The sequence below is a fragment of the Lissotriton vulgaris genome, chromosome 6 (assembly GCF_964263255.1).
Source record: "Lissotriton vulgaris chromosome 6, aLisVul1.2, whole genome shotgun sequence".
Lineage (NCBI taxonomy): Eukaryota > Metazoa > Chordata > Amphibia > Caudata > Salamandridae > Lissotriton > Lissotriton vulgaris.
In genome coordinates, this window is record NC_141694.1 from 89,781,868 (window position 1) to 89,793,899 (window position 12,032).

The 12,032-nt window shown below is 51.8% G+C and overlaps 1 protein-coding gene across 1 annotated transcript in view; it reads left to right on the top strand.

Moving 5' to 3' along the window:
• Nucleotides 1–12,032, top strand: part of LOC147706847 (exportin-5-like) — a 2,027,127-nt gene that overhangs the window by 968,890 nt on the left and 1,046,205 nt on the right. The window lies entirely within an intron of this gene.

Below are 12,032 nucleotides of genomic sequence, written 5' to 3' on the forward strand. Positions count from 1 at the left end.
TAGCTGGATAAAGGTAGGAGCTGGTCCCATTCCAAATTAGATTATCCTGATCAACTTTACAAGAAGAAACTCTGGACTTCGACGTTCTGCTCCACAGAAGACTGAAGAAAATCTCCCTTGTGGGCAAGGAGTGTCCACCCTGCACAAGCAGGCACCATCAGCGTACAGCGGCTTCCCTTTATCGTGTTCCTGCAAGGATCCAGACTTCAGAGCCCGACGAGACCCGGATTCTCAGACCTCTCCGACCTCTACCTACATCTACAGCACAGCTGAGATCTGTGGGTGCGACGAGACACGTGGGACCGGCCATCTTGAAAGAAGCAGCACTTCGCTCCAGCACGACTTGAGGCATCCTCGTCCAAGCCCCGACCCCGAGCAGCTCCTGCATCGAACCCCAGCCCTCCAGCATCCACGAGATCTGCGTGGGGCCCTTCTGCTTGTTTGCTGCTCGACGCGTTGTCTGGTCACTTGCCGGCTGGCTTGTGACCTCCTAGACGACGAACTCCGGCAACTTTGCTGCTGGTCTGGTTGCTCCAGACTGGCCCTTGCTCCCTTTTCAAAAGAGGAGCACCCCGGACCCTCATAGTCCACCCCAGACGCCGTTTCCACTCACCGCGTGGGTTGCCTTTGCCAAGGCCTGTTGAACCAGACTCCAAATCCGGGTCCGACACCGCCGACAGCTAGAGCCTGCGAGGGACAGCTCGTGCCTCCATCCTGGTCGTCGAAGACACCACCTGGTCCACCTGGCTGCAGAGACAAGCGTCCACCTTCACCTGATCGCGACGACGACACCTGGTTCCACTCCTGGTTCCACTCCAGTCACTGGCTAGTGACTTTGAACATTGTCCCCTCTGCTTTCAGGTTCTTCTCTTCACTGATCCACCCTTGGATCACACCGGACATCTTCCTCCTGACCGCCTGCAGCATCTTTTCCTCCAGGCTCCATAGACTTCAACGCCGGAACCTGACACGACTTGGCACCTATGAACCCGCAGCCTGTGGGTGAGGTAACACGAGCATTTCGGTGCTCAAGGGTAGCTTGATTCTCCTAGTGTCCAGTTCCACAGTCGTTTTAGTCCTATCTAGTCAGGGACGTCCGTACTCACCTTTTCTTTAAAACTGTACTGTCCATAGACGTTTGTACGCATCTCGCGTGTGAATTCACACTCTGCACACGCGCTCCGTGGGCCGCCTAGTACTTACCTCAAGTTAGTATAGCGTGGTCCCAGTGATCCTACAGTCTCTGGACAGCTCCATTCCTTTGATTGACTTTCACATTCCACTTACTTAGTATATGGTTTGTCGTGCCCCTAGGGCACCATTGTAAATCGTGCAACTTAAACATATTTTTCCTAAGAGATTGTCATGTGCTTAGCCCTCTGACCTCTGACCTCCTAAAGAGTTCAGAGGTGTATGTTAGTTAATAAATACTTGTTTATTTTCATAACAACCTGTGTGGTGTCCTTTCACTTGGTATTCAGGGGGTTATATGTGGTAAAACAGCTGGCTTCACATGCCAATAGAGTTTAGCCTAATACTGCTTTGTCCATGCTACCATTAGGATAGCTGGTCTATAAGGTTGACTTACAACCAATCACCATAAGGGTTGTTTGGACTGATACAAGGTGATCACTAGAACTAGTGAGCATCATATATCAGGCCAACTTCTCACACCCCCTTCCCCAAAATCCCCAAGGCCCAGCCCCACCACCCCCACCCGCACCCCAACCATGTGAGTCCATAGTCCCAGACCTGTCAAAACAACACAGGGCTGTGGTGTTAACACTAATTGGAGCACTGTCTTGTAGTGGCCTCCATGGCCCCCCGTCTGCCCCCCCCGCCAATACAAACGTGCAAAGAGATCTCCCCCCATCCTAATGACAGAATCACTCAGAAGTTGCTGTTTCTTGGGCCACCTCCAGGATGGCCGTCGCTCGCTCCTGTGATATGATGTGGGCTTTACGTTTCAGGCGCTGTTTCAGGGTTGGCCCTTTTCCGGCCCCTGCGTTAGGGGCTCCTTCTCGCTTTCTATGCCCAGCAGCTTGCAGGTGTCTGTGAGGGAGCGCAGCTGATGTAGGGCACCATTCCATTTGAAATTGAGGCGGAACGGGGGGCCCCAGGAGTATGGGACCTCATGTTGGTGAAGGAAGTCTGTGGCGATCTTGAAAGACTTCCGCTTCTGCAATGTGATCACGGAAAGATCCTGGAAAAGGGCAATGGAATGACCACGGAACTGGTGCGGTTGTTTCCGCCGGGCCTCGCGGAGGATTGTTTCCTTGGGGGGGAAATCGGGAAGGAATGCCAGAATGTCCGGAGGTGGGCCAGATGTTCGCCGGGAGGGGCCCACTCTGTGCGCTCTATGTATCCTGACCTCAAAGCCCTCCGCTTCTCCCAGTATATCCCTGAAGAGGACTTGTAGATAGCCGGTGAAGTCCGTCCCCTCTGCCGGAAGCGGAACCCCCCCAGACCCGAATGTTGTTTCGGCGGGACAGATTTTCCAGGTCCTCCGCGTGGGCCTGGAGTTCCAGATGTTGGTCCTTGAGCCGCAGGACCTCCTGTTGCAACTGCTCGACCTCTTCATTTCGAGACCTGTCGGAGTCTTCAATAGCTACCACGCGTTCCCTCAGATCTTCAACATCCCGTCTGAGCTCCCTGACCTCACCGGCCACCTCTTGTTTCAGTGACTTGAAATCGTCCCTGAGGGAGTTGAACAGCCATTCCAAAAAGGAGTTGGTGATAGGCACATTGTCTTCAGCGGGGGCCGGTATGGATTTTTGGGCCTCTGGGTAAGGCGGCCCCTTTTCAGTCCTGGACTGGGTCTTTGCTAGCATCTCCGGGAGTTGCGCTCCCCTTTCTTCCGGAGACCCGCGATGGGGGCCACTCCACTACCCCCAGTTCTATGTGTGGGTCGTCTGCGGCCCACCGATGCCTTCCCAAAATGGCGCCCGCAACGCGGGAATGATGCCGCCGAACCTCCAAGGGCACTCAACCAACTGCCCCCACGGGGGTAATATGCTGCAGTCTCAATCATGGGGCAAATGGGCTCAGGTGCGTTAGCCCCAGGATTCCCCCGCTCCACATCCTCCAGCGCCTCCTCAGACCTCCACTCGGGGCCGGCAATGACCCACCAGGCTCGACTCCGGGGGCTCGATTATGCCCCCCGCCCCTTCGGCCTCCGCCCCTCCCACACGGTCTTCTCCAACTATGGGGAGTTCTCCGGGCTTTTATGGCAGCAGGTGCCCCTTCCGCTCTCACAGGCCGCTGCTTTCTCCTCCCCCGGGGCCCAGGCTCTCCAGGGAACGCGTCAGCCGGGTCGGGCGTAGGCCCGAGCTGGGGCCCTCTCTCACAGCTCCTCCCGGCCGGCCCTGCCTCTCCCAACCTCCTCGCACAGCCAGCCGCAGCCTCCGATCACCGTCCGGCGTTGCCTCCACTGCTTGACTCGTTGGCGGACACCGCGGGCAAGTCTGGTCCCGCCGAGGTTCTGGCCGCCACTGAAGAGAAGCTCGGCTGGAATCACTGAGCGGACATGGCCGCCATTACTCGGCTCGCCGGCCGCGCGCCTCATTCGCAGCCCTGGAGAGCCCGGAGGCAGCCGTACCGCAGCGTCTGTACAAACCGGCACAACCGTGAGGGTCCCCACAGTAGCCGCACGGGCTTAAGGTGCTTGGGGGGGGAGATTCAGCTACAGAAAGGGCATTAAAGGGGGCTAAGGCGGGGAGCAACTCGAGGAGACGTCTGGTCAGTCCGCCATCTTCGCCACGCCCCCGGGGTTTTGTTTTTAATGCAGGTTTAGGGAAAGAACATTGGCTCTGGGCACCTGATTAGCAGGAGCCCAGGGCATACTCTGTCATAGCTCATCAGCAGTTCAGCAAAAAGTAGTAGCTACCTTGCCGAAAGAGGGCACTGTGAGAAGTTGACCTGATATATGATGTTCACTAATTCTAGTGACCACCTTGTATCAGTCCAAACAACCCTTATGGTGATTGCTTGTAAGTCAACCTTATAGACCAGCTATCCTATTGGTAGCATGGACAAAGCAGTCTTAGGCTAAACTCTTTTGGCATGTGAAGCCAGCTGTTTTACCACATATAACCCCTTGAATACCGAATGAAAGGACACCATACAGGTAGTTATGAAAATAAACAAGATATTTATTAACTAACAAACACCTCTGAACTCTTTGAGATCAGAGGGCTAAGCACATGACCAGACTCTTAAGAAAAATACATTTAAGTTGCACAATCACAATGTTGCCCTAGGGGCACAACAAACCATATACTAAGTAAATGGTATAAGGAAATCGATAGAAGGAATGGAGCTATCGGGAGGCTGTAGGATCGCTGGGACTACACTATCCTGACCTTAGGTAAGTAATAGGAGGCCCACGGGACGCGTGTGCAGAGTGTCAATGGACAGTACAAATTACGAAAAGGTAAGTATAAGACAGTTCCGACTAGCTAGGACTAAAACGACTGGAAATCTGGACACTAGGAGAGTCAATCTACCCGTGAGCACCGAAATGCTCTTGTTACCTCACCCACGGGCTGCGGGTGCATAGGTGTCAAAGTGTGTCGAGTTTCCACGTTGAAGTCTATGGAGCCTGGAAGAACAGATGCTGCAGGCGGCCAGGTGGAAGATGTCCGGAGTGATCCTAGGGTGGATCAAGGAAGATGGAGACCTGAAAGCAGAGGGGACAATGTTCACAGTCACTAGCCAGTGACTGGAGTGGAACCAGGAAGGAACCAGATGCTGTTGTCGCGATCAGGTGAATAGTGGACGCTTGACTCTGCAGCCATGTGGACCAGGTGATGTCTTCGACGACCAGGATGGGGACACGAGCTGTCCCACGAAGGCTCTCGCTGTCGGTGGTGTTGAATCCGGATTCGGCGTCAACAGGCCTTGGCAAAGGCAACCCACGCGGTGAGTGGAAAAGGCATCTGGTGCGGACCAGGAGGGTCCGGGGTGCTTCTCCTTTGCAGGGAAGCAGGGGCCAGTCTGGAGCAACCAGACCAGCGGTGTGGATTTAAAGGATCGTCGTCTAGGAGGCCACTAGCCAACTGGCAAGTGACCAGACAACGCGTCGGTCAGCAATCAAGCAAAAGGGCCCCATGCAGATTTTGTGGATGCTGGAGGGCTGATCTTCTGTGCAGGAGCTGCTCGGGGCTGGGGCTTCTCAATCCCCAAAGCACTTTGTCGAGGATGCCTCTGAAGTCGTGCTGGAAGCGAAGTGCAGTTTCTCCAAGATTGCCGGTCCCACGTGTCTCGTCGCACCCACGGATCTCAGCTGTGCTGCAGATGTAGGTAGAGGTCGGAGAGGTCTGGAAGTCCGGGTCTCGTCGGGCTCTGAAGTCTGGAACCACTCGGGAAGACGACAAAGTGAACCGCTGGAACGCTTGATTGTGCCTGCTTGTGCAGGGTGGTCCCTCCTTGGCCACAAGGGAGATTTCTTCAGTCTTCTTTGGAGCAGAACGTCGAAGTCCAGAGTTCCTTCTTGTAGAGTTTCAAATCAGGATTAATCTAATTTGGAATGGGACCAGCTCCTACCTTTATTCTCCTAAAGGGGGCTGTGCTATGACTAGGTCCCTCCTATGGGTGGGACCAGGAAGGGGGGTGGTTACACCCCCTATCCTTTGTCCGGTTTCGCGCCAGAGCTGGGGCTGGAGTGCCCCAGCAACTGGTTTGAACCGGTGTTATGTTATAAAGCCTTTTGTTACGCGCTCTATTACTCAAGAGTATCCTGGCGCGGTGTATGCACAGGGCACCTTGTGTGCCCCAGGCATGTCTCATTCCTTTCAGGCCTGTCCTACCTAATAGACAAAATCCTGTCTGGGGTGGTGCTAGCACCTCCCAAGGCAGGAAACCCTTTGTCCAAGCCTCCCTCGCTGGAAGGACTCCCAGCATCATGAGGTAAGACTTGTGTCTGTGGTGGCAGCATCCATTTTGTGATGCTGAGGCTCGAGTTAACTTTAACCGGGGTTCACAGTTACATACATGTCGTTTCCCTCTAAAAGGGTGGAATGCTACCCCCATCGCCAGAACTGGCGAGGGGGGTAGTATTCCAATTCGTATGACACCTTACTCGACATGTTTTGATAATGAAATGAAATGAAATAAAAACAATTTTTAACGGTCAACTAAGCCCAGGTGGGCGTCAAGGCGCATACCCAAATAATACCAGCTAACAGAGAATAATCCTAATTATGGATATGCCCTGACAAAACACCAGGTCTTGAGCGCTTTTTTAAAAGAAGACAGAGGGTTGCATCTTAATCTCAAGAGGTAACAAGTTCCATAGTTTGGGGGCAGCAATGGAAAAAGCTCTGTTTCCCCAGCTAACCCTTTTGGCACGTGGGACAACCAACAAATTCATCTCTGAGGATCTCAAAGATCTACAAGGCTGGTAGCGGGTCAGCAAGGCACCAAGAGGATCGGAAAAACCCTCTGCCAAAGCTCGATAGACAAGACAAAGGATCTTAAACGAGATCCTGAGATGAATGGGGAGCCAATGAAGGCTCTTTCTGGCCATCGTAGCAGATGAGGCTTTGGGAAGTGCTAAGACAAAACGAGCAGCCGCATTTTGAACGACCTGTAATCGCTGAATGAGCCCCTTGTTAGAGTCTACATAAAGCGCATTACAGTAGTCCAATCTTGAACCTATCAATGCCACTGCCACCTGTTTACGTGCTGAGGGAGAAAGATAGTGAAGGATCCTCCTGAGAATCTTTAACACCCCCCAGCAGGTGGCCACCGTACGGTTGACCTGCAGAGTCATGGATAAGGAGGTGTCAAAGATTACCCCAAGATTTCTTGCCGACTGGGAAGGAGATGGACAGGTTCCCAATGAGGCCGGCCACCACTCATCCGACCAAATATCCTGGTCCTTGACAAAGACCAGAATCTCAGTTTTGTCGCCATTCAACTTCAGGGAATTCTGAAGCATCCAGTCAGAGACTGTCTGCATACAGATCCTGAAGTTGGTTGCAGATGTTGAAACTGAGTGGGCCAGTGACACCATAATTTGAGTGTCATCGGCGTATGACACCAATTCCATCCCCTGAGATTTTACTAGCCTTGCAAGGGGGCCACATAAATGTTAAATAGGGTTGGGCTAAGAGCCGACCCTTGTGGCACCCCACACTGCAAGGACATAGCAGGGGAAAGGAACTCACCAAGCTTGACTCTTTGCTCCCTGTGCTGAAAAAAGGAGTGCAGAAGGTTCAGAGCCATGCCGGAGATCCCTGCCTCCCTCAACCGAGATGTAAGCGTTGAGGGAGACAGGGTGTCAAACGCCGCTGTGAGGTCCAGTAGCACCAACACAGTAGTTTGGCCAGCGTCCACCTTCCTACGGATGTTATTTGCCACCATAGTCAGAGCTGTCTCAGTACTATGCGCCTTTCGGAACCCATGCTGGGAGCTGTCAAGATACCCAGATGAGTCCAGGAAGGCAGTAAGATGGCCGTTGAGGTGTGTCTCAAGAATCTTAGCAGGAGCGGGTAACAGTGAAATAGGTCTGAAATTTTTCAACTGTTCCGGGTCAAGCGTGGGCTTCTTGAGTAGGGGCTTCAGTATCGCCTTCTTCCATATTAAGGGGAAGGTACCTTGGGTTATAGCACCATTCATAACTTCCAGGAGTGGCGGGAGCAATGTCGCTCTGCACTCCTTCAGTATCCTCAGAGGGCAAGGGTCTAGAGGGGATGAGAATTTGATCCTATCAAGCAGAAGCTCAAGTTCTTCTCGAGTAAGTAGTGGAAAGATCGTTAGACTATCAGGGTGGTGTCTAGTCCAGGCTTCTAATTTGTTCAGGGTTTGGAGTGAAGGGGCGACTAGGGACTTTCTCTGAGTTTCCAGCTCAAGATATATGTCCTCAATTTTCTTATGGAAGAACTCTGATATGTTGTTACAGAGCTCCTGCGAGCCCACAACTGGATCAGGGACCTGTAGGGAGCAGAGGGAGTCTACAATCTTAAAAAGCTCCCTGGAGGAGGTAAGGGAGGTAGTGAGATTCGAGAAGTACTGCTGCTTTTCCCTGATAACACTAGATTTGTAATCGGCAAGCAGACCCTTATGTACTTCCCTTTCAATAGGATCCCACGCTTTCCTCCATTTTCTTTCCTGTCTTCTACAGCCTTGTCGAAGAAGTCTTAGTGAATCCGTATACCACGGAGCAGTGGGCTTACGGCGGGCCGAGTATCTAAAAGACGGGGGAGCCAACTCATCAACCGCCATGGTGATAGTCAGAGAGCAATACCGCTGCTTCCTCCACATCTCCCAGGGAAGAGTAGGTGAACTTCTTTATGTATGGTTCAAGAGTGTCATTGGTGATGTTCTTAAAGCTCCTTTTTAGACCTCTGGTAGTGGGGAACGAGTCGGATGTTCCTTCCAAAGGAAGGGCCATCAAGAGAGGGATCGCCGTATGGTCCGACCAGACCAGAGGCACCGGAGTGTCAACAGACAGTCTGTCGTCATTAGTGAAGACTCCGTCAAGAATGTGGCCCGCCAGATGAGTAGGGCTATTGACCAGCTGTATGCATTCACAAGCTGCTAGTGCATCCACTAACCTGCTGGTATCCGGGTCCCTTGTGTTATCCAAATGAAAGTTAAAGTCCCCAAGAATGGACAGATGGGAATTGCCGAAGTAGGGTTCCAGGATTCTGAGAAGGTCCTCAGTGAACGTAGCTCTGGAGTAAGGGGGTCTATACATAAGGATTCCTGAGAAGGAGACCGAGGGAGCAAACAGGATGGAGAAATGCAGAGCCTCAAAAGAATCCGAGACTACAGACAGGGCTTTAATCGTGCAGGGCAAAGTGGCCTTGCAGACAATAGCAAGTCCACCCCCTCTGCGTATAGGTCGGTCTTGTTGCAGTAATTTATATCCCTCTGGGATGGCCATCACTAGGTCATGTCCAGAAGACTCCGAAGCCCATGTTTCTGTGACAAGCATCCAATCGGGTTGCCTGTCTACCACAAAATCATGGAATGCAATATTATTTTTAATAAGGGATCTAGCATTGATTAAAAAGCCCTTTTTTATCAGTGTATTCCTAGAGGAATGAGAGTGATCTCGGGTAGCCACTTTAGAAGGTGTGGGCGGTAGTATCACAGATTTGCACGTGTGACAGCGGGAGGAATGCAAAATGCCTTCAGGGGAAAATCTATGGGTATATGGTAGACATGAGGGCTTTAAGGCTGACAGCTCAAGCAAGGAATACGAAAGAATTCCCAATGATCGTGTGGGCGAAAGTCCAGTGTCCAGCCCGTCCTCAGCGCGGACGGGCGCAGACGGGCTGGACTCTGGCTCGACTCCGGCGCGAAACCGGCGCGCCCGCTTAGCGCGTCCGCTGCGCGGAGTCATGGCCGTCTATTTTTATAGTGCCTAGCCCTACCCAAAATGGCCGCCGCCGTATTCCGGCCTTGTCCCAGGCAATACAGCCCTGAATTGGCCGGTTGCTCTGGGTGGAGGCAGAGGAACTGTCAGTGTAGCGCGGAGGTCGGAGGTTGCAAGGTAAATCTGGTAATTGCCTCCACCCTCACTCGGTGGAGACACGCGCTGCGATAAATCCGCGCGCTAAAACAGGGAAGGGGTAGGACACACAGGAGGTTATTAGACAAGAGTTAGCAATAACCGCGAGGTTATAATGCACTTACGAGTATATGGTATAGCGTTATCGTGGAACAGCTAAAGGACTTGGTTCCGAAAGCTGCAGACAGGCTCAGCTCATTCCAGGAGAGCGGTTCTAGGCAGTGGGTCAGTATGGTTAGAATATTGGGCAGCAACCTATGTAGGAAAAAAACTGTCACAAACCTGCACACCTGTCAAATTCTGCAAGTAGGCATACAGGCAGCAGGGCTTCTGAGGAGGATTATGAGAACAACCACTTAAGAATTTCCAACAAAATCTGTGCAAAAACAAGGAGTCTGGTATACGGCAGTAGCTCAGGTCATAAATATTACTAGGCAAAGCGCATCAGGCAGTGGGTCAACAGGCCACAATCTTGCACCAGAGAGACTGCAAACAGCCAGCAGGCAGGTAGGGAAAAACCAAAGGGGATGATGAAATGAAATGAAATTAGATTTATAAAGCGCATGGCTGCCCGAAAGCGTCCCAGCGCTAACAGAAAATAGAACAAAAAGCAAACTGAGGATGAAACCAATAATTAGGGGTCCTTGGGAAAAAGAATAGTTTTAAGTTCCTTTCGAAATTTAAGATGGCAGGGTTCTGCACGGATCCAGTTGGGGAGAGAATTCCAATTTTTTGCTGCATTTAAGGAAAAACGGCGACCCCCTGTGCGTGCCTTCCTAACTCTGGGGACCCTTGCAAGATTACCACGGTCCGACCGGAGAGCCCGGGATGGCTTATAAGGGCATATCAGGCTCCTGAGAATCGGAGGTCCTTTGCCCTGCAGAGCCCTATGGGTGACGCATAACGCTTTAAAGATGACTCTTTCGCGTATTGGCAGCCAATGGAGTGCTCTCAGGGCCGGTCTGGCCGAAGATCTTCTCGACGTGCCTGCAAGCATCCTGGCTGCTGCATTCTGCACCCGTTGGAGAATGTCAAGGGTGGCTTCAGGGGCTGCCAGAAACAGGGCGTTACTATAATCAAGCCTCGATAGTTTTAACCCCTGAATCAGAAGTGTCCTGGACTGTTGAGGCAGGAGAGGGAGAACTTTCCGCACTGATCGGAGCAGTCCGAAGCAGGTCCCTGCAACTTTCTGTGCATGAGCCTTAAAAGTCAGATCGGGCTCAAGCCACACCCCTAGGCTTTTAATTTTGTCTTTTGGTGTGGGCAGCTCACCTAGGCAAGAGGGCCAGGCGGCTTTAGGGAAAGATGTAAGATGATGACCGAGGAGCATAATCTTTGTTTTCGCTCCATTGAGTTTAAGCCGCGAACTGGACATCCATGAGAATATCTCAACAAGGCAGGCGGAGAGATTATCCAAACATCCTTCTTGTTGGGTTAGCAAGACGACTAGTTGGGTGTCGTCCGCATAGGTGACTGTTTTAATCCCAAAGGGGGCGACTACTTCCTCCAGTGGGGCCATATAAACGTTGAACAAAGTAGGGCTCAATGAAGAGCCCTGAGGGACACCACACTGGAGGGGGGTGGATTTAGACAGCAGACCACCTTCCCAGATTCTGAAAGAGCGGTTATTCAGAAAGGATGTGAGCCACTTAAGGGCCATTCCTGCAACGCCCAATTTGGCGAGACGGTGCGTTAGAATTTTATGATCCACCGTATCAAATGCAGCGCTTAGATCCAGGAGGATCATAACAGCGGATCCTTCTGAATCTAAGATGCACCTTGCCTCTTCTGCTACCACTAAAAGGGCTGTGTCTGTCCCTTGCCCCGGACGAAAGCCAGTTTAAGAATTATTCAGCAGTTGATTGTTTCCAGGAATCCGGAAAGCTGCTGATTTACCATTTTTTCAGCGATCTTACTTAGACCGGGTAGCAGTGAAATTGGGCCGAAATTGGCCAGGTCCATGGAGTCGAGCCCCGTTTTTTTAAAAGGGTTTTGACCCATGCCTGTTTCCAGCTGGGTGGCACGACCCCACAGGAGAAGGAGGCATTTATGAGCTCTGTTGCCACTGGGGTAATCGTGTCTGCAATCTTCTTAAGAACATACATAGGCGCAGGATCGGCCGGGGAGCCACTTTTCATGGAGGATAGGGCTTTACAAAAATCTTCCCTAGTAATACTGCTCAGAGAATCAAGCCGGGGGCCAGAGACGGCTGCCAAATCTGAGTTAACATCCGGCGTAGGGACATTTTGTGGAAGACTCTCAAGGATGTTTACTATCTTGGAGTCAAAAAAGTCCGCAAGTTGATTGCATCTTTCTTCTGAGCAATCTAGGGCGTTAATAGGGGAAGGCACCTTAAGTAGTTGTTTGACTATCTTAAAGGTTTCTCTCGCCGAGTTGGAGGCCGAGTTGATTTTATTCTCAAAAAAAGCCACCTGTGCTTTTTTCAAGGAGATTTTATATAGTCTCAGGGCAGAGCGATGATGGACGGAGTGTTGACAATACAAACACTCAC